Raw genomic sequence first — 26,588 nt, 5'->3', positions numbered from 1 at the left:
TATTGTCCAAGGCCAATGGGGGGGATTTTTGAAAGGCGCTGCTTCATCCTGGCAAGTCAATCGAAAGATTGCGGTGTTTTTTGGGGGGTGTTTTTGTAAAAAACAACAACCCAACTCACCAACTTTGGGGTTTGTCTTAAAAAAGCTCAATGCCACTTTGTTTTTCTTGAGCATTTTCTTAACATTTTAGTTAACAATTTGCTGGGTGGGAAATTCTACTGAACCAGCTCCATTGAAGTGAATGGGAATCCCAGGAGAGCATGAACATTGAAGAAGAGTATGAGAACACCCCCCCCCCCTTTGGCACAAATCCCATTCCTGCCTTGCACAGAAGAACTCTCCAGTGGATTACCACTGTCATTAACAAAGTATTTGAATACAGAAGAAATGACTTCTCTTCTTTTCATTAAACACTATCACTTGAGAACCTGTTTCAGGCAAACCTCGACATTCCCTATTAATAATGAACTAAAATGAAACAAGACTTTAAGCACTAGAGTCATCACGGGGAAAGTTATCAGATTTAGGCTGTGGGTATAAATAATGTATTTTGTAAGCAACGCGCCAAATTACTGACCATGAAGGTGGAGAGGAAACATGGATAATTTGTTCCCTCAGAGCTATACATGTCAGAACAAATAATGCAGGTATAATAACATATTCCATGCATTTTCCTTTCAACCTGAGAACAGCTTAAAAAAAAAATCTTGTAAAAACATACATTAAGAATAAACGTGGTCACAAGATGATTCGTACAAAGCTGGGGGTGTATGGTCAACTCTTTGGAGACGCAACACTTATCATCAATAAAATCTCTGCCCAAAGGTGAACATGAGGCCAAGACCTTGGGAGACAGAAGTGGCAGCAGAGGGCACCGCCAGGCCTCAGGTGGTGGTTACGGCCTCGGGTGGAATCCTTTAGCCTTTTCTTCCCTATATGGGGGTGGGCGTGGGCATGAAGTGGTGACTCACCCCCCTGCGGCGGCGATTCCAGTGTCCCCCTCTTAAAGGGGTTATATATATGGGTGTCGCTGGCCATACACTGAAAGGTCATCAGTGAACTACCCTGCAGGTGTGGATATGGGCGTGATGCTACACTTACATCTCGCAGAGCACCCCCATATCCCATTTACCCTGATGAGCCCCAGTTCCCCCCAGCTGGGGGGATGGGAGGGATACACGCCCAAGGCCTAAGCCAAGGTCTTCCTACATTCGGAAGTTTAACAAAGTTGTGGCCTAATTTTAATTCCATATAACGTTGTCAGAGTCTTTATTCCATCCTTAGGATCCCTGGGGGCTGGGGCTGTTGCCGCCTGGTCACGCAAAGGCCAGTGCGGCTCCTGCCTGCCTGCCTGGTCTCCCACTTGTCTCTCTATTCCCAACAGTAAGGACTGGCAGACTGGCTGGCTGGGCTCCCTCACCCGCTTGCTTGATTACTCCGAGGCCGCCTCAGCTCCTGGCAACCAGCACCTCCTGGCCAGCCCCAGAGGCACTATTCGCCTCGGGAGCTTGTAGCCAGGGCTGCTGCAATGAACAGCCGTGCAAGCCTTTGGGAGGCAGAGTTGAGAGAGGGCATCAGAGGAAGGGAGGGAAGGAAAGAGGGACAGAGGCCAGTGTTGCCTGCAGAAACCCTGACCATCATTCACGGCACACTGGTTGAAAACCCCTGCCCTAGGTTATGCACTGTGTGGACGTCATTTGGTATCGTTAAAAGAATGGCAGATGGAGTGTTTTTTTTAAAAAAAGAGAGCAAAAGTAGCGAAAATGAGATGGAAGCCAAGATATAGTACAAGGTGGAAGTCACAAACTATACCCACAAAGGAGGAATGGATTTGTAAACCAAATGAATATTTAATTTTGGCAAAATTAACTGCTATAATAAAGAAATCACTCGAATCAAAAATTAAAAACGGAGTGGAAATGTTTTGATGAATATATGGCAAAATATTGCTCAAAAAACCACTAATATGCCTAGTTTAAAATGTGAAGTACTGCATGGAAGAAAAATTAGTAAGGAAAGATAATAAGAATATATAGATGATTTGAGAAGATTGTAGAATGAAAAGATTATTGTAAATTGTATAATGTGGAGGAAATCGAGTGGGGGCCGAGGGAAGTGGGAGGAAGGAGAAAAGAATAATATGATGGATTGAGGAAACATAAATGTAAATGTATGGGGGGATGGGGAGGAAATGGTGTTGGCTTTGGTACATCTGTATTGTAAAGTAATATGTGAAAACCAATAAAGAGAAAAATGAAAAAAAAGATATAGTACAAGAAATATACAGGGGGCGGGGCTTACGTTTGGCCTCAGCTGCACTATTCATTTAAAGTAATCATGGCTTCCCTTCCCCCAAAGAATCTTGGGTTTGTTAAGGATACTGAGAGTTGTTAAGAAATCCCTATTTCCAGAGTGGTTTAACCCCTCTTCCCAGGGAACTCTGGGAACTAGCTCCTTGAAGGGGACGGGGGTCATTATAAGGGACCTAACTTTACTCTTCTTAGAACCCCAAGATCCGCCAGCCAGAACCAAGTGCAAATTTGTGACTTAGAGGGTTTGGCATACACGTAGAAATGATGAGAGAACCTTTCAAGGGACTTCATTTTCAGTACCACTACTGAGCTCACAGATCTTTCACATATTAATCCATTCCCAGCTTCCTCCCAATCTTTCTTCACTTCAGCAGCTTATTCTTGGAATGTAAGCATGGTTTTTTCCTGCCTACAGTCATGAGACAGTATGGAAATTAGAAAAAGGCACTTTTTACACTCTACTGTACTGTCCATATGCAGACAGCTAATGTGGGACATCAAGGGAATGTCTTCCCATTAATCTTCTAAACAAGATAATATAGATTTGACCATAATCCTGTGACAGATAATAGTTTATGTTAAGGGTTTGTCTCATTTTATACCACTGTCTGCTTATTTGGACAGCTAATATAACACACACACATACACAAATAATATATACACAGGACATTTCATGTAACAAATTATGTGTATCCAGTTAAAACTTATTTTTACAAGCAGAGCAAACGAGAAAACATTCTCAATATACTAAAGTGGAGCCAGCAGTAGATTCTATTTAAAGCAGAGGTTGCCAACCTTTTGGGGCCGGTAGGCGCATTTGCAAAACAGAGAAACTGTTGTGAGTAACTCACACACAGCTAGAGAATTTTGTTTGAACGACCTTTGCTGAAAGAAGGACAATACATTTTAACACTAAAAAGAAATGTTGACAACTAACTAAAACACAAGGTATCCAACAATGCAACAATTCTGTTAGTGCAACCTCTCCTGTCTGTGCAATGGGCCTTTCTCCCCCTCTCCCCCCTCTACATGCCCCCTGCCCCCCATTCTGCTCCAGAAGGTTGAGGAAAACCCCAGAACTAATTGAGGAGGGCATGGGGGTACATCAAGAGGGTGAGTTAGTCCTTTGAAAAAGGCAGAATTCATTGCACACGCTAGATGACTCTGTTGGATACAACCCAATGATTCAGAAATTGCTGCTGAGGATTAAGCACCCCAGAATCAAATTACAAGAGCCTGGGAAAAGAAAACTGTCTTCAGTTGACACTTGAAGACCAACCAAAGGGTGATGAACATACCTTGTGTGTGTGTGTGTGTGTGTGTGTGTGTGTGAAATCACTAGCCCCCAGTGGTGTAGCGTGGGTTGTCATCACCCGGGGCAAGGCAAGTAATTTGCGCCCCCTAACCCGTGGATTTGCGCCCCCTAACCCTAACCCCCAGATGTTGCACCCGGTGTGGCCGGCCCCCCCTGCACCCCCCACGCTACGCCATTGCTAGCCCCTACAAGACATTCACTGGCTCTGGTGAATTGCATTTCTTCTTCTTCTTCTTCTTCTTCTTCTTCTTCAGCAGCAATCACTTGTAGCTGAGTAAGATTGTCTTTCAGGAACACGGTCTTAACAGTGTGTCTTTGGCATTTGGTGGCCAATTCTGGATCCACACATCCTTCCACAGTGGGGACATTGCAATTCACATAATTTCCAGCACTTGTACGGAAGAATTCAAAGGCCTGCTCACTATTTCATGAAATTTAGGTTGGCCTAGTGAAGGAATTGCCATAAAATGGGTTTTGGGATTGTTCTTACCACTTTTACTTTGTGCGACATGGAAAATACAAAATTTAGCCATTCAGCCAAGGGATACTAAACTGGATGAGAGGATTTTATACCACCTGAAGACAGGACTTGATTCTCTGAGGGAACATTCCCTTCAACTTCTCAATAAAGCTACCAAATTTGGTTCCTATTGACTAATAACACCTAAAATTAATTTCCACATTTGTTACTATAAATATTGCCTAGCTTCTTTTTGTTCCCTGTTTTCCACCTATCAACACACCTGCATGTTTTCCCTAAAGATGGAGACAGACCTGGACTGCATCTGGTTTTTCTAATTCTAAAGATGGGGAACCAGCCATGGCTATGCTTCTCTTTCCCAGAAGACAACGTGGGACAACCTGATACCCACACAGCACCTAAAAGACCACCAGCTGAATGTCTCCTTCCTCGTGACGTGGACAGCAGCCAATTTTCTTTCTTCCCCAGCCCTGTTTTCTGGAACATCCAAAAATTTGGACACTACTTTGTGATATGTTGGTTGGCCTAATAAAGGTATCCCCCTAATGTGAACAACAACAAGAAGAATTTCTGCAAGTCAGGGCTAGTCGACACAGTTCTCTCCAGATGTTGTTGCACTCCAACTCCAATCAGCCCCGGCCAATATGGCCAACGGTCAGGGATGATGGGAGTTGTAGTCCAGCAACATCTGTAAGGCCAAAGGTTCCCCATCCCTGCTCTAAGCAGGCACCTTCTATGAATTCATGTTTACAGTGGTACCTCGGGTTAAGAACTTAATTCGTTCCGGAGGTTCGTTCTTAACCTGAAACTGTTCTTAACCTGAAGCACCACTGCTGCCGCTGCCCGATTTCTGTTCGCATTCTGAAGCAAAGTTCTTATGGGTTAGCGAAATCTGTTATCTGAAGCGTCTGTAACCTGAGGTACCACTGTATTTATATGCATCCATTGAAATCTGTCATTGCAATCGACTGCTGCAAACATACATTCTTTTAGGTGTATATTTAAAATGTTTTAAGTGAGTAACTAATGCTGCAATCCTATTTGTACTCAGTAAGGAGCGAGCCCCACTGAAGTCAACGGAGAGGTTATTTCTGGGTAAGCATGCATAAGATTCCACTGTGAAAATGTAAATAGTTGAGTACAGTGGTACCTCGGGTTACAGACGATTCAGGTTACAGGCCCCGCTAACCCAGAAATAGTACCTCGGGTTAAGAACTTTGCTTCAGGATGAGAACAAAAATTGTGCACTGGTGGTGTGGCAGCAGTGGGAGGCCCCATTCGCTAAAGTGGTGCTTCAGGTTAAGAACAGTTTCAGGTTAAGAACGGACCTCCGGAACGAATTAAGTTCTTAACCCGAGGTACCACTGTATGTCCAAATATAGGCATAGTGCGTCACCTGGTTTCCCTTCTCCCTCTTAGAGTCTCCCTGCATGCCCCACAAATATACTCCAAAGGGTCCCCCAGCATTCGGTACATGGATCAGTATGGCTAATCCAGTCCAGAATCTCATTCTGAAAGCGGCCAACCAGATGCCCATGAGAAGTCTAAAATCAGGATGTGAGTGCGGAGGCACCGACTTGCGCCCAAGATGGGGGAAGGGCTGGCACATGTTGCGCATGTGTGATGACATGTGCCCAGTGTGTGTTGTGTGTGCATGATGTCACGCACCTGGTCACGTTTTGTGTGTGTGGTGTCAAGTGTGTTCCACGCGTCCTGCATGCAACATTGCAACGCCGGGAAGAGGCCGAGTGCAGGGCATGGCACAGCTTCAGTGGCTAGCAGCTCCTCCTCTCTCTTGCTCAGGAGGAGCTAGCCACTGAAGCCACACTCTGTGCCCAGCCTCTTCTGCCCCCTCAACAATGCCTCCTCTGGAAAGCCAGTGTGGTGTAGTGGTTAAGAGCGGTAGACTCGTAATCTGGTGAACCGGGTTCGCTTCCCCGCTCCTCCACATGCAGCTGCTGGGTGACCTTGGGCCAGTCACACTTCTTTGAAGTCTCTCAGCCCCACTCACCTCACAGAGTGTTTGTTGTGAGGGAGGATGGGAAAGGAGATTGTTAGCCGCTTTGAGACTCCTTAGGGTAGTGATAAAGAAGGATATCAAATCCAAACTCTTCTTCTTCCTCCCAACGGATGCTGAGGGAGCTGAAGACACCTCGGCCCCACAGAGCTGGCACCCCTGCCACTCTCCTCACTTGCGATTCCCAACCACTAGAATTCAGAGGCATGTTGCCTCCAACAGTGAAGGTGGTACATAGTTTTCAGGGTTTGTAGCCATTGATCTCATCCTCCCATCAGAAATCAAACAGATAAACAGCTACACAACTTTCCAAAGACATCTGAAGGCAGCCCTATATCGGGACATTTTTAATGTTTGACATTTTGCTGTGCTTTTATTATGCTGGAAGCTGCCGAGAGTGGCTGGGGCAACCCAATCAGATGGCCAGGGTTTAAGTAATTTGTTGTTGTTGTTGTCTAAACCACTGAGCCTCTTGGGCTTGCTGATCAGAAGGTCGGTTGTTCAAGTCTCCGTGACAGAGTGAGTTCCCGTTGCTCTGTCCTAGCTCCTGCCAACCTAGCAGTTTGAAAAGCATACCAGTGCAAGTAGATAAATAGGTACTGCTGCGGCAGGAAGGTAAACGGTGTATCCGTGTGCTCTGGCACTCATCATGATGTCCCGTAGTGCCAGAAGCAGCTTAGTCATGCTGGCCACATGACCCGGAAAGCTGTCTGTGGACAAACACTGGCTCCCTCGGCCTGAGAGCAAGATGAGCGCCGCAACCCCATAGTTGCCTTTGACTGGACTTAGCCATTAGTCTTTTACCTCCCCCCCCCTGTATTATTATTATTAATTGAACAAATGCATGCGTTCACACTAATCACGGACTAGGTTCACACTAATCAGTGAGCTGGGATCAGCTCTATGTTGAGTTTACACTCGGTAAGGAACCCTGGTTTGATGCCGCATAATGTGTGAAATGGCCCCGAGATAACTTTGCATTTGAAAGAGGCTTCATAACACAGGTAATATTAAGATACCTGGCACAAGAATCTGACCTCTTTTCTGCGCTCTAAATGGTCAAGCCTCATTACACATCAATAGACTATTTTATACATCACATGCTATAATATAAGGACTATCAGAATGTTATCGTGCTGTATAAATTTGGGGTGCTTTATACTTTTTTGATGACGAGAGGAAAAGGGCCACTGAAACATTTGGGAAGGAGGACATTGAAGTATCTTACATCTCCCTCGATGCTTTCTTTAAAATAAAGTGTACGAAGTGACCTGCACTTCAATTTTCCGAAGAGGATTTTAGAACTATTAACTTTAATCGCAGCTTCCTTTACTCTTCAAGAAGTTTCCTTCATTTCAACCACAAGGCTCATTATGAGTCTAATGTAATACCTTACGCTGGACCGCCTGGCGAAAGGTGACAGAAAAGGACCTCAGCTAGGATTTAAATGGGAGTAAATGTGACTGCTTTCTAGCCTTTCTGCCCACTGTTTGCAATTTGCACTGTTGTGCGGATGATTCCTACCCGCCAAAAAGGAGTGTATTTTTTAAAAAAGAATGAAAAGTGAATTGGGTTTTTTGCCTGCTCTCTAGTTTGCATTGCACTTAACTGCCCTTAACCAGTTAGTTTTGAAAGTGACTTGTGTGCATGTAATTTTTAGCACACATGAAACGTATATCAGCATCAAAGGTACCTAGAATTTGCTTAAGCCCAATTACACTTCCAGTGTGTAAAGGATGAAAATGCAATATGAAACTTGTTTAGGTACCAAGCGCATATACCAAGACTTTGCAGTTCAGTTAATGCTTTTTTAAAAATAAAATAAAAAAACAACTAAACTGGTTGAGGTGAGGGGCAAGGAACCAAAAATGCCTGTTTCTTCAGCAATGAAAGGAAGAAAAGAACACATCAAGCTTCTAAGTAAGCAGCCACAAAAGACCTTTAAATAACTCAACTTTCTAGCAGGGTTTATTATCCTTTCCCTTGTTTTATAGCATTATCTGCCAGAGAAACGGAAGGAGATTTGTAAAACACTATAGCATTTAAGTCATTACATTTTATAGCTAATTTCTAATGTGGATTTGATTTTTTATGAGCAGAAAAAGAATCTCATTTGCATTAGTGACAGTAACTAGAGAAATTTAACACCTGGCACTGGTTGTAGCAGAAATTGAGTATTAGCTGCTTGGGTGCTAAAAAACCGCATTACATACCTTCAAGGGAGATTTTTCATTTATTTATGCACTTTTCTAATGTTCTCATTACAAAACTATTCTTCCATCATGATGAAAGAAAACTTCCAGGAATGTAAACACACACAATCACACAAAGACTCTTTGGAGCAACAGCAGAATGAATCATTTATGTTATTAAAAGAAAATACAATCCATCCCTCATGCCAAAAAAATTAAATCTCCACTGAGATATAAAATTACTGCAACGGAAAGCCAAATGCTTCTCCAGGCTGTGTAATATTAATGTAAGATATCACTGTGCTCCCACCTCCACACACACACACACACACACACACACACACACAGAGAGACAATGTGTTGTATTTCTTGCAATAAAATTAAACCTGTTCCCCCCCCAAAGAAAGCACCCAGCTGAAATAGAATAAAATCACTGCTCTCTTTTTTTAAAACCATGAACAATCCATACGTTTGTAAAGTATAGACAATTAGGGAGCTGCAGAATATGCGAGGCTGGAGTCAAATGATATGAGAAGTGACACTTTACATAGCCGGCAACAATTAACACATTGATGGCATTTTGCTAGGCTCCTTGCAGTGATAATGCTGTTGTCAAATGTGTTTAGTGCACCAAATCTCCTGGAGCCTTCAGCTAGGCAGCAAGCTTTTGACAGATTGAAGGTTCGGAGATAGGCTATCATGACAGATGGAAACTGGCACCGATGTTCAGCTTTCGCCAATCGCTGGGGACCTGCCCCCCTTATTCTTCAGGGCTCAGCTCCGCAACCTTCCCCCTTCTGATGAAAGCAGGGGATGGCATTGTTAAATAGTGCATCTGTGTGATTTAGACTACTCTGATGAAAGCATAAGGCAGACACACCGTGAAGCAAAAGACAGCCTCTGCTCTCTAACTGCATTTGAGATAGACTTGAGAAAGACTCCAGGGAGATGGGATAAAACTTTGGTAAATTTCAGAGAAAAAAGAACCCCGCGGGGGGGGGGGGAGGGGGGAGTCCACACACTAACCATTAAATGTTAGCTCTTATAGATCTTCCTTCCCTGCCCATTCTTCCCTTTCAACCACCACTTGTCTAAAGAAATCCATACATGTAAGCTACTATGATCAGTTTCTTTAAGGAGATGTGATTTTTCCCTCCTCCTTAAGCCGTTGCACTGATCATAGTATATGAAAGTTGGGATATTTCAGAGCATCCGCAGATCTCAAGATGAGCTGTGGATGGAGAGTCCCTGTTTTACTCTGTGTGCATCCTGTCTTATGAATCTTCACGTTCCGGAAGCCAGCTCAGCTATGAAATAGGGCTAGCCTGGATTCTTGGGGGGTGTGTGTGTGTGTGTGGTGGTATCAGTACTGGGGGATTCAGTAGTACTGAGTTTCACACAGCTGGGCATAAACATGCAGATAATAAAGTTAATTAACCTTTTGCCCTCCCACACCTTTGGCTGAAAGGCACCCGTCAACTGGATTCATTTGCCCTGGGATGTTTTCAAAGCGTGGTTGTGTTTTCACGTCTCTCTCTATCCCCGACAAACGCCTCTTCGATTTCTTTAAACTGGATTGCAAAGTCTCTCCCTTTCCTTCTTCCATCTTCTCTCTCTTTCTCCCCCGTGCTGTCTTAATCTTCAATTCTTCCCTCACTGATACAGTATTTGGAGCCCGCACACTGCAGCCCATTTGAGGTATGATAATCAGCTGATTAGCTGGCGAAGTCGTTTTCCCCCAGGCTCTTTTGTGTGCAAAATCCTCACACTCAATTGACATGTGGACATCATAAAGCTGATGAAATGCAATTGTAATGAACAAGAGAGAGAGGCATCTGCAGCAGCCTAAATGAAGGGCCCTTCCCTCTCGACATGCTAATTCGGAAAATCTGCTCTTAACTTGTACTCCCTCCGGGTTCCAAATGGAGGAGAATCTCCATGAATGCATATTCAAACAGTGCATTAGTCGCCGAGGCAGGAGAAAGCTGAGCCTGGCTGGGCCAATTCTAATTTCAAGACAGATTATACTGCATCAAATGTAGTAATGATCTGACAGTTCATTTGTGACGAGAGTCCTGCAGTCGAGGTTTAATGCGTGGTCAGAAGCAGGTGGACAGCAGGTCCACTGCCACTGCTGCCTCCTCCTCCTCCTCCTCCTCCTCCATCACCACCAGCAACAACAAATAATATTTCTCGTTCGGTATAGAAGCTGCTGTCACATTCTCCCTGACACATGAGGGAATGTTTGAACACATTTAAGAAATCAGTGCCTTCATATCTAAAAAGATTGCAGAAATGGCTCAGGGGATGCATTGTTGTTATCCTGATGTATGCAAACGTGAGGCCTGATCCTAACCGTATTTACAATAAGTGCCACCAATTTCAGATAAGTTGGTTTCAGGATTGGAATCAGTGCAGCTGCATGCTCCACCCCACCCCTGTACCGAGATATTGTTATTTCACCATGCCAAATTTTAGATTGTATGCTTCTTGGGGCACAGACTTGCCCTGTTGTATTCTCTAAAGGACTGCGTGCGTTGATTCTATATTATTAATAATAACAACAGTTATGTGTGTGTATGCGTATATATACAGTGCTTTTTGGGGGGGTGCAGGTGTACGCATACCCCTTAACATTTTGTGAATCTAAGTTTGGCCTCATTGAGGGGCAGTATTTCAATATGAGTAGGAAAATGAGAGTACCCATAAACATTTTTTTAATAGAAAAAAGCACTATCATCTATATCTATCTATCTATCATCTATCTATCTATATCTATCTATCTATCATCTATCTATCTATCTATCTATCTATCTATCTATCTATCTATCATCTATCTATCTATCTATCTATCTATCATCTATATCTATCTATCTATCTATCTATCTATCTATCTATCTATCTATCTATCTATCTATCTATCTATCATCTATCATCTATCTATCATCTATCTATCTATCTATCTATCTATCTATCTATCTATCTATCTATCATCTATCTATCTATCTATCATCTATCTATCTATCATCTATCATCTATCTATCTAGCTATATCTATCTATGTATAGGTTGTTACCCTCTGCATTTTGACACCTCTTAAGATATATCATAACCAAATTTTGCATGATGGTTCTGGAGATCAAGAAGCAGATCCTTGTCTTGGTGTGACGCACTTGGGTGCCATTTTGAATCAAGATGGCCGACTGAACCTTTTGAAACGGGCTGGAATGTGCCTTTGAATTCTGAGAACGCCCTTTTTCTTGCCTGAATGGAGAATAGTGTGTGTGTAGAAACTAGTCTAGTGTCAGTGGAAAATCTGCATTCATTTTTACACTCGTTTTTGCCTCTGGCCATCCTCACTATTGGCAAGTGGCCCCCTGAAGGTTTCCCAGAAGGGAATGTGGCCCTTGGGATTAATATTGTTCCCCACCCATGTAGGGGTATGCAGTGGTGTGGATGATGCCCCCAGGGAAAGGGCAGAGGAGCTGGGCCTATTCAGGAGGGGAGCCCACTGAGGATGTCATGCCCAAGAGCCTTCCAAAATATGGAGCCAGAACTAGATTTCCCAAGTTTTGTTAAGTCACCAGCATGCTTCCCTCATGACTTCATGGACCTTTTCAGAGAGTCTTGAGTGAGAGAAGGGTGTAGATACTTTTGGAGCTATATTGTGCTAGGAGAAACATGGGAATTTATGTGGCTGCAGTGACATTACTCAGGTTGTGAGAAAAACTGATGTGATTTGGTTATGTGCAGATGGAACAATTTCGCCTCCTAAGAACACAATACAGAGTTTTGCTTTATTTATTAAATTTGTTAGTTGTTTTATCTTGCCTAAGGCAACCCCAAGTGACCCTCCAAGTGTCCCTATTTTCCAGGGACAGTCCCAAATTTAAAGAAGCCATCTCAGTTTCTCACTGGGAACTTTAGCTTGTTAAGGGTGCTAGGAATTATAGTTCTGTGAGGTGTGAACAATAGTTCCCAGGATTCTTAGGGGGACGTTGAATGCTTTAAATGTATGATGTGGATGTTACCTCAGTGCTGCTGTCAGGTCCACTGATGGATCTCAAGGCATAGCAAGAAGAACGGATTCTCCGTCGAACCAAGTTTTGTGGGGTGTCGGCCATGACAGAGCCACACCCCAAGGCCTACTGAGGGAAGTTGTGCTGCTTTATTTTGGTGGGGTGGCGGCAGACAGCGATATTTGCAAGAGAAGCAGTGCCTTAAATTCAGCGGCTGATGAAGGGATCTAAATCTAAGCTTTCAGCTTTAATCAGATGGATTTCTTTTGAAGAAACTGCAAGTTTTCATTTGGTGCAATCTCAAATGTGCGCTTGCAGTTGCTTAAATACAAATCCGTCCCATTTGTCAAACTGAAAGCATACACTTTAGATCACCTAGTCAGCATCTGGATGTAAGACACATTGCGTACAATTTTACTTAATGAAGGTGGACCTAAGAGTCGAATTACAGATTACATGGGGGGTTCTACCTAACTTTCCCTGACACAGAGGGGATGCTAGAAGCTGCAACTCAGAAGCAAATGGGATGCTTAAGCCTTTTCCTATAAAACATATTTCATCTCAAAATCACCTCCAAATCTGCTTTTCCTATCACAGGAGAAAGGCTCTACAGCACAGGTGTCAAACACAAGGCCCGCGGGCCGAATCCGGCCCGCCGGACCTCGTCATGTGGCCCGTGTAGCCGCCGCCAGCCTTCACCTTTTATTCTTGCTTTTTTTTTTTTTTTTTTTTTGACACAAGAAAGCCGCCTCAGCCTACAAGCCAGAGAACGTCTGCCCTCTAGCAGCGCCGGCCGTTCTACACAGGAAACCTCCACTTTACATGCATTCCGGAAACCTCCACTTGTTTTTATATTGAGCGCATGCCATCCTGTGATGTGACAGATCCCACGGCTGCCTGAACCCTTCTCTCCTGTACTGTAAGTCCTACAGATACAACCGGCCCTTTGAGGGTGACCAAACTGCTGGTGCGGCCCCCGATGAATTTGAGTTAGACACCCCTGCTCTACAGGAAGAAAAACAGCTTGAGGAGGCATGAGATAAAGGCTGGCAGGGAAAGGGTTACCCTTTACCACCATTTTCTTCCGCTCCTGATTGCAGCCTTTCATTTTTAAAAAGTCAGAGGAAAGTCAGACAGAACTCAGTTGCACTGTTAGACATGAAATTTTATTGATTTCAGTGGAATGCAGAGCCAAACTCATATTACAGTCAAGTGGCAATCCTGTGCATGCTTCCTGGGGAATCTTTGGCGATCACTCGTAGCCAAGTAAGATTGTCTTCCATAAACATGGTTTTAACAATAGTCCGTAAGTGACTGTGGAGGCCAATTCTGGATCCACACGTCCTTCCACAGTGGGGACATTGGTTTCTGGGCGGGAGTTGATCACAGTGAGGGTTTGCCAAGCGTGCCTTCCTCTTAGCACGTTTCTCCCTTTTATCCCGAGTTCAAGCGTCTTCAAAGCCCATGACACCTTGGGCAATGGCTGTTCTCCAAGTGGAGTGCTCACAAGCCAGTATTTCCCAGTTGTTGGTGTTTATACTACACTTTTTAAAGATTTGCCTTGGCAGAGTCTTTAAACCTCTTTTGTTGACCACCAGCATTACGCTTTCCATTTTTAAGTTCAGAATAGAGTAGTTGCTTTGGAAAATGATAATCAGGCATCTGCACAACATGACCAGCCCATCAAAGCTGGTGCTGAAGAATCATCGCTTTGACACTGGTGATCTTTGCTTCTTCCAGTACACTGGCATTAGTTCACCTGTCTTCCCAAGTGATGTGGAATTTTCCCCGGAAACACCAATTGAACACAATTGAACTCAATGGGACTTACTTCTGAGTGAGTGGGTCATCTCATTGGGACATAGGTATGTCTAATTCCCTCTGCATTGCACCCACTTAGTATATCTACTGATTTATTCTTTTTGTGATATCTCTGTCACACACCCACACCCTTTAGCCTCTTCCGTAATAATTGCGCTCATGTAATCAGGGTGGAATGCAAACCTATTTTCACAATTCTGCCATGCCACCGACTGCTGAAAGTGTATCCACAGTTGATGACAGGAGTTAATGGCCATATTTGCATTATCTCCGGATGCATTTAAATAACACACTGGCTCTGTGTGTTCCATAAACTTTGTTCCTTAGCATAAGAAACCTAGCATGCGTTCCCAGTATAGGGAATGCCGTAAAATTTAAATTGGTGTATCTTGTAATTAACTGTGGTCTAAGAGTTTACAGGCAACTTCAGATCAGTGGTTCACTATATTAACCATTTCACAAGGAGGAAACAGAATTAGAAAGAGGCCAAGAAAGCAAACAAGCACTTTTTTATTTAATGGCAAAGAAAGTCTAAGAAGTTGTATTATAGTTGCCTTATCTTTATGCACAGCAAGAGATTCATTTTGCCTCCTTCCCTGCAAAACAAAACATTTATAATAATTAAAAAAAAGCAGGCACACCACGCAGCATGGGTGAATGCCAATTATCTGCACGTATTTTCTTACGTAAACAATGCAAGATAACAAATCCAACTTTTTTGGTTTGTGGCAACACGAGTCCCTTTCCTTCTCATCTGTTTTATCCTGGATTACCTGGTTGTTGTTGGGTTTGTTTTTGTGGTGGCGGTTCCTTACCTTAAGGCTGAGATATTATGCATAGAAGGGAGTAAATCCTGTTGAATACTATGAGATTGAACTCTAAGGGGTTGAGTTCTATAGAACTGGCTTAGGACTGCGCCGTAGAAGTCTTAGTAGGCTTCTAAGTAGTGCAGGAAACTCCGCTCAACCAGAAGACACAACTCTTTGGATCTCCAGTAGGCATAGAACAATATATGGTCTTAGTGCCTCATTTTATGCAGTTGATAGGCAGCTTCGCCAAAGGTTCAGAAGTGTGCCCTTCGTTCTTTAAGACAGAAACCACAGCAGGTGACTGTGTTATGCTATTGTAGTTCCTGCCTGCTCCCCAGTCATTGTCGCTGCCGCTTCTGTTGTCCATATTCCCAATTCTACTCTGGTGTTAATAATACGATGTTGTTATTATGTAGGTTTAATTTCATTGTACACAGGTTGTACAATGACCAAAAAAAGGTATTATTATAAGTAGGTGGGAGATAACTGGTGTCACCCAGACAAGCTAGCTGATGAGTAAAACCACCTTGAACTAGATTTATTTTGTCACGATTTATTTCCGTTTTAGCTGGTCTCCGTTTTTTATGTTTAGAAAAATCTTAAAAGTTGTCCAGAAGAGAAGTTAACATCCCAAGAAAGCCAAGTTTTAATTTACTCAGTCAGAGTACTTTATGCATTATCTTTCCCATATTGTTCTAGTCATGGAGGGTCCTTGCATGAGTTGGATCCCTGCTGAACAGGGGTTCTACATCCTGCAGGGCACCTCCGCTAGTACAGCGGGCTCCCTGGTTCAGACCTTCATCCACCATGGATTGGAGAACAATGGGGATGCTCATCTCCATTCATCCTGCTCATGTGTAGGTTTAACACATGAGCAAAATGCCCAAATAGGGCCATGTACAGAGACATCACACTGCCAACAAAGGTCCGTATAGTTAAAGCTATGGTTTTCCCAGTAGTGATGTATGGAAGTGAGAGCTGGACCATAAAGAAGGCTGATCGCCAAAGAATTGATGCTTTTGAGTTATGGTGCTGGAGGAGACTCTTGAGAGTCCCATGGACTGCAAGAAGATGAAACCTCTCCATTCTGAAGGAAATCAGCCCTGAGTGCTCACTGGAAGGACAGATCCTGAAGCTGAGGCTCCATTCATTTGGCCACCTCATGAGAAGAGAAGACTCCCTGGAAAAGACCCTGATGCTGGGAAAGATTGAGGGCACAAGGAGAAGGGGGCAACAGAGGACAAGATGGTTGGACAGTGTTCTCAAAGCTACCAGCATGAGTTTGACCAAACTGTGGGAGGCAGTGGAAGACAGGAGTGCCTGGTGTGCTCTGGTCTATGGGATCACAAAGAGTCGGACACAACTAAACAGCAACAACAAAAATACTTTGTATGAACATGTAGCTTAGCCAAAGAGCCTTAAAAGAGATTCTTTGCAGTCTGTTTTTGAGTGCTCTGCAAACTCTCTGATTTTCCTGGAGGCCATTAAACAATCTACTTATCATGAATCATACTCTCCCTTTCAATGCTGTTGAAAACAATTGTGATCCATCTGCATTATTAAGTCCTCCTTAAAGGAGGAAAGAAGCATTTTCTGGAAGCTGCTTTTTCTTTCCATGGTAGTATTCCTACAGACACGTAATTGGAACAGAGACACCCCATAAAACCTTTTTCCTGACAGCTCTGCACTCTCTTTAAATTCCAATTAAAAGATCAACGGTTTTAACAGCTCTCAGATATTTGCCACCCAAAGTTGAAAAAGATCTTGTAACCAAGCCTGAGGCACTTGGTAGTGTTTTCTGAAGTTTGCAGCATTAGATTGTCGGCATGCTCTGGCTGAGATACTCGGTTGTCCAAACTGGGAGGTAAATTAAAGGGCAAACAGTTGCTTCTAAGCAGTTACGTTGTTTGTAGTGAATTCCTGTATGTGTGCACACAGAGGTGAGCCCGTTGAATTCAATGGGCGTTGCTCCCATCCCAGATACATTTGTAGAAGATTATATAGCCCAATTTGTCTGTTGAAAAATGGAATTGTTGTTGTTGTTGTTGTTGTTGTTGTTGTTGTTGTTGTTGTTGTTGTTGTTATTATTATTATTATTATTATTATTATTATTATTATTATTATTATTATTTGTTTATACCCCATCCATCTGGTTGGGTTTCCCCAGCTACTCCGGGCAGCTCCCAACAGAATATTGAAAATGCAATAAAACATCAAACCTAAAAAAACTTCCCTAAACAGGGCTGTCTTCAGATGTCTTCTAAAAGTCAGGTAGTTGTTTATTTCCTTGACATCTGAGGGGAGGGTGCTCCACAGGGCGGGCGCCACAACTGAGAAGGCCCTCAGCCTGGTTCCCTGTAACCTCACTTTTCACAGTGAGGGAACCGCCAGAAGGCCCTCGGAGCTGGACCTCAGTGTCCAGGCTGAACGAGGATGGTGGAGACGCTGCTTCAGTTATACTGGGTCGAGGCCGTTTAGGGCTTTAAACGTCAGCACCAGCACTTTGAATTGTGCTCTCAAACATACTGGGAGCCAATGTAGGTCTTTCAGGACCAGCGTTATATGGTCCTGGTGGCCACTCCCAGTCACCAGTCTAGCTGCCACATTTTGGATTAATTGTAGTTTCCGGGTCACCTTCAAAGGTAGCCCCACGCAGAGCGCATTGCAGTAGTGCATGTGGGTGATAACTATAGCATGCACCACTCTGGCGTGACAGTCCACAGGAAGGTAGGGTCTGAGCCTGCATACCAGATGGAGCTGGTAGACAGCTGCCCTGGACCCAGAGTGCCTGAATAGCCTTGCAGTTCGACAGACACCAAAGACTCCTCTGCTGAATTGTTTTGCAAGCTCTTCACCTCACACGAACCTCAAAGCTAAGCATCTCCATCATGAAGAGGTCCTTGACAGATTTCAATTGAATCCATCACATCCATGTCAGGTCCTACTCTTTCCTACTGTCATAACAAAGTGCTGATAATGTGGTGGTGCATTTAACTGTTTCCAAACATTGTGGCTCAGGCTGTGGCAATTGTACGTACCAGCCACAATAGTTTATTAGGATCTTTCTGACTGCAGCCTTTCCTTTTATTCCCAGGATTGCCTGGCACAAATTCCCTAGTTCTGAAATGGCCTTGTCCTTTCCCAAGTGGCAAATCCAATTGTAGCTGCCTGCTTTGGGGAGTTATTGTAGAAAAATCATTAAAACCATCAACCCAGTGCACAGCAGCCGGAAGCGAGGCAAACATGATCTCGAGCTGTATTAGCAGGGGGATACGATGCTAACCGAGAGGTGAGAGGGGTACTGCTTAAGAACCTTATTAGCTGGAGCATATCCAGACCTCTCTGCAGGGGTGGTCACTGTAGCACAGGGTGGATATTATTGCTTTGCAGGGAAGGCAACACAGGGCAGCAAAGATAATATCAGGTCTCTAAAATCTAAGTTATGAAGAAAGGTTAAGGGAGCAGAGCTTATTCTCCCTGGAAAATAACAGACAGGGAGGTGACTTAGGAGAAGTCTTCAAAATTGTGGAAGCTATTGATAAAATTTACTACAGATAGACTTTTTACACGGATAAAATGTTCAAAAAAAGTAAGAGATGTAAAACTTACAAAGCCAGCTTTGAACAGAGGTTTCTGGGCAACTACACAACCAAATGATACCTAGCGTTTCCAAGGCTGTATCATTGTGGCAAATCTTAACCAAATTTTTTGCAAATTTGTAACTGCGAATTTTTGGTAATGCATGGGATTTCTTTCTTTCTTTCTTTTACATAGGACTAAAAGCAAGCACAACAACTAGGTTACATACAGTGGAGCCAGTGTGGTGTGGTGGTTAAGAGCTGTAGTCTCGTAATCTGGTGAACCGGGTTCGCATCTCCGCTCGTCCACATGCAGCTGCTGGGTGACCTTGGGCTAGTCACACTTCTCTGAAGTTTCTCAGCTTCACTCACCTCACAGAGTGTTTGTTGTGGGGGAGGAAGGGAAAGGAGACTGTTAGCCGCTTTGAGACTCCTTCAGGTAGTGATAAAGTGGGATATCAAATCCAAACTCCTCCTCCTCCTCCTCTTCTTCTTCTCTTTGAAGACATCTCTTCTGAAGCACACCAGAACCTTGCAAGCCCATCTCTTGGGTAATAGTCATCTGATTAGGGTCACTTCTTCACCATGCATTTCAAGCATATTTATACCACTTTAATAGGCATGGCTTCCCACCCCAAAAGTAGCCTGGGAGCCATAGTTTGTTAAGGATGCTGAGAAGTGAAGCTCTGGGCTGGGTAAACCATGGTTTCCCAAAGTTCTTTGGAGGAAGTTGTAATTGTTAAAGTGGTATAAATGTGCATTAAATGTTTCGTTCTGTGAAACATGGGTTTGTGTGGGTCCCCACTCCCCTTGACATTTTTTTGGTGCAAATGCACTTTCAGTGTATGGTGTGTATGTGACCTGAACTCAGTGGGGTTTAGTTCAGATTAGAAATGCACTGTGAACACATTTTTACAGCAGTCCAGAGAAAATGGCTGGTTTGGAAGCAGCCTTCCTCTGAGTTTGTATTTTGGTTTGGACATCAGCTCACCTCCCATGTCAATGAGATGTGCTAACGCAGCAGCAGCAGCTAACTACTGCCTGAAATTCGCTTGTGTTGAGTATCTATTTAATCCAAGCACTGTAAAACTGTAGTAAAACTGCTTGAATTTGGCAGTGTTAGCATGATGTTTCTTGCCATAAAGCAATGCTATTTTTCTAGGGGGGGAAAGGTGCTGTAACTCACCACAAACGCCTCCCTTGTTCTCTTATCATGGCAATGACACCCACCTGAGAGGTGCTGGAACTGAGTTCCAGTGAGTTCCGGCTGGGGGTGAAGAAGCCCCGCCATAAAGCATTACTACTGAAGAATTCATGAAGATACAAAAGGGCGGGAAACCCTCCTTGTCTTTTGCCCACTGAATCCTTCAATGGTGCCTCTGTTCTTTACTACATCCCACTGTCTATCCCAGTCAACAGCAATCGCCATGGATATTGTCTATTTCCTTCTTTGTCCTTCATGAAACAACATAATCTAGGCCTGAGGGAATTCCGAGTGGGCCTCTTCCACTGCTACCAAGAAGGATTCCATTCAAACCCAACCCAGATTTCTCCTCCAGAGTTTTCCACAGAAATTAGAATCCTGACACAACAAAGGATAATTAGCCGCTGATAACAAATTACATCTTTTTCTAAGCAAATAGCTGAAAACCTAATTATTAAGAGCATTGCTGCAGTCAGCTGTATGACCCTACATAATATGACGGATGGAGTGCTCAGATCCACTGCATAAATTTAGCTGGAGTGTGGTGATTATTTCAGAAATGAAGGGAACCCAAAGGAAGCACACATGAATCAAAAAGCAAATAAGTTACTGCAAAGAATAACTGTGAGGCGGTCGGGACTGGAGGTGTTGTGGCCCATGTATAGCTTTTCACAGAGAGATTGGTTCAGATATATGCTATATCATTCTATAGCTTATCCTCCAGACCTTTAAGAAATTACACACATACTCACTTCAGAGATTTTATGTCACACAACCCCTTCCAAGAATTTGGACAGGTAATGAAACAAAAACATGTCAAAGATAATAAAAATACTCTGAGTATGGCTTGGAGACACACAATGCAAACCACTTGCTGACACTAAGCAGCGGAAACACCCAATTTGTTGGGGCAGCACTGCAGAGTACTATTGTGTTTACACTATTGTGTGCCCAACCTTCGGGGGGCGGTGGCAGCGGCGCATGTGTGACATCACATGGTGGGAGGAGGCCTAGCCCCCTACTTGAAAAACCTTTGGGGGGAACCTCTGCCCCCTGCCCCACAGATGCTCCCCCTGATGCTGTTCATGTCCTGTGTGGAGCCTTCCATAGTCCTCAGGTTGGGCACAGTGAGAACAGAATAGTAGACTAGTAAATAGCAGTTTGAAAGCACGTCAAAGTGCAAGTAGATAAATAGGTACCGCTCTGGCGGGAAGGTAAACGGCGTTTCCGTGCGCTGCTCTGGTTCGCCAGAAGCGGCTTAGTCATGCTGGCCACATGACCCGGAAGCTCTACGCCGGCTCCCTCGGCCAATAAAGCGAGATGAGCGCCGCAACCCCAGAGTCGGTCAGGACTGGACCTAATGGTCAGGGGTCCCTTTACCTTTACCTTTAAATAGACCTTCAGCACAATCTAGCAGGGCTGTTGTTACGTCCAGCACCTGTATCAAGCAAACTCAATATTGTCACCATCGCTACAGGGTAATTTTTCGCCTCAAGTTTCATATGGGTGAAACAGTCTCATTAAAGTACCTCACGCGGTAAGCTAACAAATTGCACATTTTGGCCCTGGGTGGCCTTTTTTCATACCACTTGGTATGAAAAGTTGGGCCGCCCTGAATTAGCTTGTGGTCAGAATTAAAAAATACTTCCAAAAGTGCTGAAACGGATATAAATGGGTAGTATCGCATGCTAGCCCCTCTCAGAGTAGACCGATTGAATTTAAGAGACATGAATAACTTAGTTTTATTTATTTCAGTGGATCTGCTCTGCATAGCATTCGTTTACATGCAACCCTATCATGGAAGCTAAACAAATGTATTGTGTGAAAGATCTCTGCTACTTCTCCCCCACCTGCTACCGCAGAATTCCTCACCCTGCTTTAGCACCTTAGAAGATTCAGGGGGGAAAAGATATAAACTGTTCCTGAATTAATTTGCACAACAACAGGTAATCATGAAAACTGAAGCAGCATTTGGTGACAAGGGAAGCCACCCAGGGCACCATGCTTATGAGCATGCATGCCCAGTCACCCACACATACTGTCACTGACAACAGAAGATGCATATCAAAAAGGATATGCGAGGAAGCCATAGGGGGAAGGAGTGTATCTCAAATGCACAGGTAACTTAATTAGTAAATAAGATACACGCTGTGCAATGTTGCTGTCTGTTCAGCAAGTGAATAATAAAGCCATCTGAGGCTTTCAGATCAAATAAATAACTCCACTTCTTTTCATATCATGGATGTTATAATGATATATTATACATTTATAATCACATGTTATGTAGTTGTACAGTTATATAGCTGTACCATTATAGACCTATGCTATAATGGCAATTGTATGCACTTATATTTCACAATAAGAGGAATCATCTTTTTTTTACTAATCAGCTAGCTATCCAAATCAATATAGGGAGTAGTTGAGGTGTGTGTGTGTGTTTATAGTGTGTGTATAAAATGGCTTATTTAATAAATTGCTTGCTCATTACTTAATTGCTTATGTGTGTGACCACCTCCCGTGAACTGTGTTGGAGGTGGGAACAGGTGATATGAAAGGTCAGTCGGCAGTTCATTCACACAAATTAGTCATCGCTAGATGAACATGCATGTCCTAATCAGTCCTGTGATTGTACAATAGGGGTGGACAGATTGGTAAATTTTGTTTTTCTCACTTGCTCATTTCTCCAGTCTGCAATTCGTTTCTCCACATTTCTGCACCAATTTGTGATTATTATTTTTAATCCTCATGAAAATTATTCAGCATTTTAGTGCAAATCTCTCCTAATCAACACATCTTATATGCCGTTTTGACTAATGTATACATTTCTGCAAGCAATATAATCCTAACGTAATGTATTTGGGTACAGTATATTGTTTTCACTAACACCTTTCATTTTTATGCACAGCCTCGCCTCATATATGCATTGTTGTAAATGCCATTTGGCTGGAGAACTACACCACAAAATTGGGAGAACTGGGAATTCCAAAGGATGCCTGTGTTTCAGTTTGTGTCTTATTTCAGAAAGTGTGAATTTGGTTAGCGTGCCTTTAAATGCAAACTGAACTGAATCCTCCCCCCCCCCATCCCTCTTGTGGAATCATAGAGTTGAGAGAAACCTTAACGATATACTGGCCCAAAGTAATCAGTGAAGCTGAGGCTAGAGTGGAAATTATCTACTGCGGCATCCCTGATCGGCGGCCGTCCAGCCCTGCTTAAAAACCCTCTAGCGATTTCCAAGGCAATCTGTTGATCAGTAATCACACAGCTCATGTGATGAAGCAATGGGGCCGTGCTTGCTGACCACGCCTCTGCCGCACTGCACACCTTACATTAGAGGAGAAAGGCCTAAAGGAGGGAGCCTTCTCTATACTTCACTGCCGAAGTGTATGAGGCCATCAACTGGGATGGGGGAAAGAGGGATGAGGAGACTGGGGAAGAAGTGATGGGAGGCAAAAGCAAGGTGGCGTACCTGCTGTGATGCTATCCAGCAGGACTGTGTCATACCCTCCAACAATTCTCTGATGAAAACAAGGACATCCTATTCCATCATCATCATCATCATCATTTCTACCCCACCCATCTGACTGGGTTGCCTCAGCCACTCTGGACAGCTTCCAACATATATAAAATCATTAAATACATATAAAAAAACTTTCCTATACAGGGCTGCCTTCAGATGTCTTCTAAAGATTGTCTAGTTACTTATCTCCTTGGCTCAGGGGTAGCATAACTTCATTGCCTCTGACATTTCTCTGATGAAAATAGGGACGTCCTAAAGAAAAGTGGGGACACGGGTGGCGCTGTGGGTAAAACCACAGAGCCTAGGACTTGCCGATCAGAAGGTCAGCGGTTCGAATCCCCGCGAAGGGGTGACTCCCGTTGCTCGGTCCCTGCTCCTGCCAACCTAGCAGTTCAAAAGCACGTCAAAGTGCAAGTAGATAAATAGGTACTGCTCTGGAGGGAAGGTAAACAGCATTTCCGTGTGCTGCTCTGGATCGCCAGAAGCGGCTTAGTCATGCTGGCCACCTGACCCGGAAGCTGTACACCGGCTCCCTTGGCCTGTAAAGTGAGATGAGCGCCGCAACCCCAGAGTGGTCACGACTGGACCTAATGGTCAGGGGTCCCTTTACCTTTAAGGAAAAGTGGGACATTTCAAGATCCAGTCAGAAACTGGGATGGCTTCTGTAACTCCAGGACTGCCCCTGGAAAATTGGGACACTTGGAGGGTCTGCTAATTCTGATGGGGCCTGAGAGAAGGTGCTCAGGCGGGTTTGTAATGCAAGCCGTATAGGGCTTTGTAGGTCATAAGTAAATAGTTAAATTAGACTGCTAAGTTTCTAGGCCATAACGTATATTAGCTAGGGAATCTCTTCCAGATTGTAAGACGACGTAACTGTTAACATCTTCTTACAATATGAAAATATACAATAATTGAGATCTAATTATCAGTATTAAGAAATGCTAATCTTTCTGCCTTGGACAACTGTTGTACTGCACTCATGGCCATCGGTCCATTTTAAGATACTAGTTAAAAAATATGATATAAATTGAAGTTGCCAGATGGACTTATGTTAATCCAGCAGCCCAGGCTCTTTGCCCAAATAGAGTCCTTATCAACGTTTATTCAGGTGAGGGTGGAATATAAGTGGCCTCCGTTCCTTATCCACCTGTGTGTTTCCAGGTTCTTGGCAGAAAGGTGAAACCGAGGCCTGAAGATTGCTCCTGTGCTCCTTCATTGTTTTGTTGTTGTAAAAAAAAAAGCCCTCCTACTGGTAGATGGATCTTGCTCTCATCTACCCTGGCATGCCTCCAGCATGGCTGCTTTGGGCTCTTCCTATTCCAGAGCTTCAACCTTGGTAGGGTAAGGACCATGGAAGCTGCTCTGGCAGCAGGAATGGAGAGGCTGACATCGGGTCTCCCTCTCTGAGGCTGGAGTCCTCCATCCACCCTGGCAGAAGGTGGCCCTATGCATCCTACGTCCCCTTTGGTGCCTCCTCTCTGGGGCCATTGGATTTCAGGGCCAGCTACTTAAACTGATGGATGTGGAAATGAACCTGTGGAAGTCGATATGAAGTTAAGTATTTGGGGAGTGAACTAGCGGTGTAACTAGAACCAGCGGTAAATCTGGATAGTCAGTTATTCCTTTTTTATTTTTTATTGATTTTTAGCATAACATTTTTAACAATTATTGAACATATTTTTATATCTTATACACATTTTTTGGCTTCCATCAATCACATCTGAAAATTTTCCAATCTTATCACTTAGTTTACATTTCTTACTTTCACTACTACATTTAAATATAATAACTAATGTCTCTCTTTTTTCTCTTCTTTGCAATATTTCATATATTTTTCCTTACAAAACTTCTTGTGATCCTACTAGCGTAATTTGTTGATTACTGTTGCTCTTCAAATAGTTCGTATATTTCTTCCAATCTTCTGTAAATCTCTGGTCCTGCAGGTTTCAAACCCTTCCTGTCATTTTATCCAATTCTGCGTAGTTCATTAATTTTGTCTTCCATTCTTCTTTCGTCGGTATTTCTTCTTGCTTCCATTTCTGGGCCAACAATACTCTTGCTGCTGTTGCTGCTTATAAAAACTGTTTAACATCCTGTCTATTAATATCCTGACTTATAATACCAAGTAAAAATGCTTCTGGTTTTTTAAAAAAATTATTTTTCAACATCTTTTTCATCTCATTATATATAATTTCCCATAAGTTTTTTACTTTCTTACATTCCCACCACATATGATAAAATGTTCCTTCTTTTTCTTTACATTTCCAACATTTGTTATTTGTCTTAGACATTTTAGCTAATTTCACAGGTGTAATATACCATCTATACATCATTTTCAGCACATTCTCTTTCGAAGCATTACAAGCTGTAGATTTTATTCTTTCTTTCTACAACCTCTCCCATTCTTTTAGCTGTATATTATAGCCAAAATCTTTTGCCCAATGTATCATAACCGATTTCACTTCCTCATCTTTCAAGTGCCATTCCAGCAGTATTTTATACATTTTAGAGGATAGTCAGTTATTCCTATCTGATATTCCTTTTAAGACAAGAGCAGCAGGGCAACTCAGGTTAAAATGGGATATACCAACAAAGTGTGTTTCTGTGATTGAGTCAGTCTCTCTCTCTCCCTTGAATGTGTGTGTATTGGCAATGGGCCTTGATGCACAAAAGCTCACTGGATCCCACTAGCATCTCTCAATGGCTGGGTCGCCCACAGTCAGGGCCAGTGAATGAGTTTAGCTTCCACTACAATAAAAGCCATTCATTGGCATGGGGGAAAGTACAGTGGTACCTTGGGTTAAGTACTTAATTCATTCTGGAGGTCCGTACAGTACTTAATCTGAAACTGTTCTTAACCTGAAGCACCACTTTAGCTAATAGAGCCTCCTGCTGCCGCCGCGCCGCCGGAGCACGATTTCTGTTCTCATCCTGAAGCAAAGTTCTTAACCTGAGGTATTATTTCTGGGTTAGCAGAGTCTGTAACCTGAAGCGTATGTAACCTGAAGCGTATGTAAACTGAGGTACCACTGTAAAGGAATGCATTCAAGAAGATAGTTGAGCTGTAGGCTAAAGCTGCCATCTCTCTGCCCCTGGTGCCTGAGGTGAGAAGCAGGTTCTAGCCCTTCCCAACGGCTCCATGTATCAAATGACTTTAATCTGCATCATCTGGAAACTGACATTTGTTCCATGTGGCCCTTCACTGTCTCTTCTGAGTGGCAGCAGCCCTGCAAGTCTCCCTCAGGCTGTTATTCTTCCCATCACCTGCTACCCGATCCTTTTTGCTGGAGAGGCTGTTGGGGGGTGGGGGTCAGACCTGGT

This window comes from Podarcis muralis, chromosome 1 (assembly GCF_964188315.1).
Source record: "Podarcis muralis chromosome 1, rPodMur119.hap1.1, whole genome shotgun sequence".
In the NCBI taxonomy this organism is placed as follows: domain Eukaryota; kingdom Metazoa; phylum Chordata; class Lepidosauria; order Squamata; family Lacertidae; genus Podarcis; species Podarcis muralis.
The sequence above is the reverse complement of the archived record's forward strand: the minus strand, read 5'-3'. Positions refer to the sequence as shown.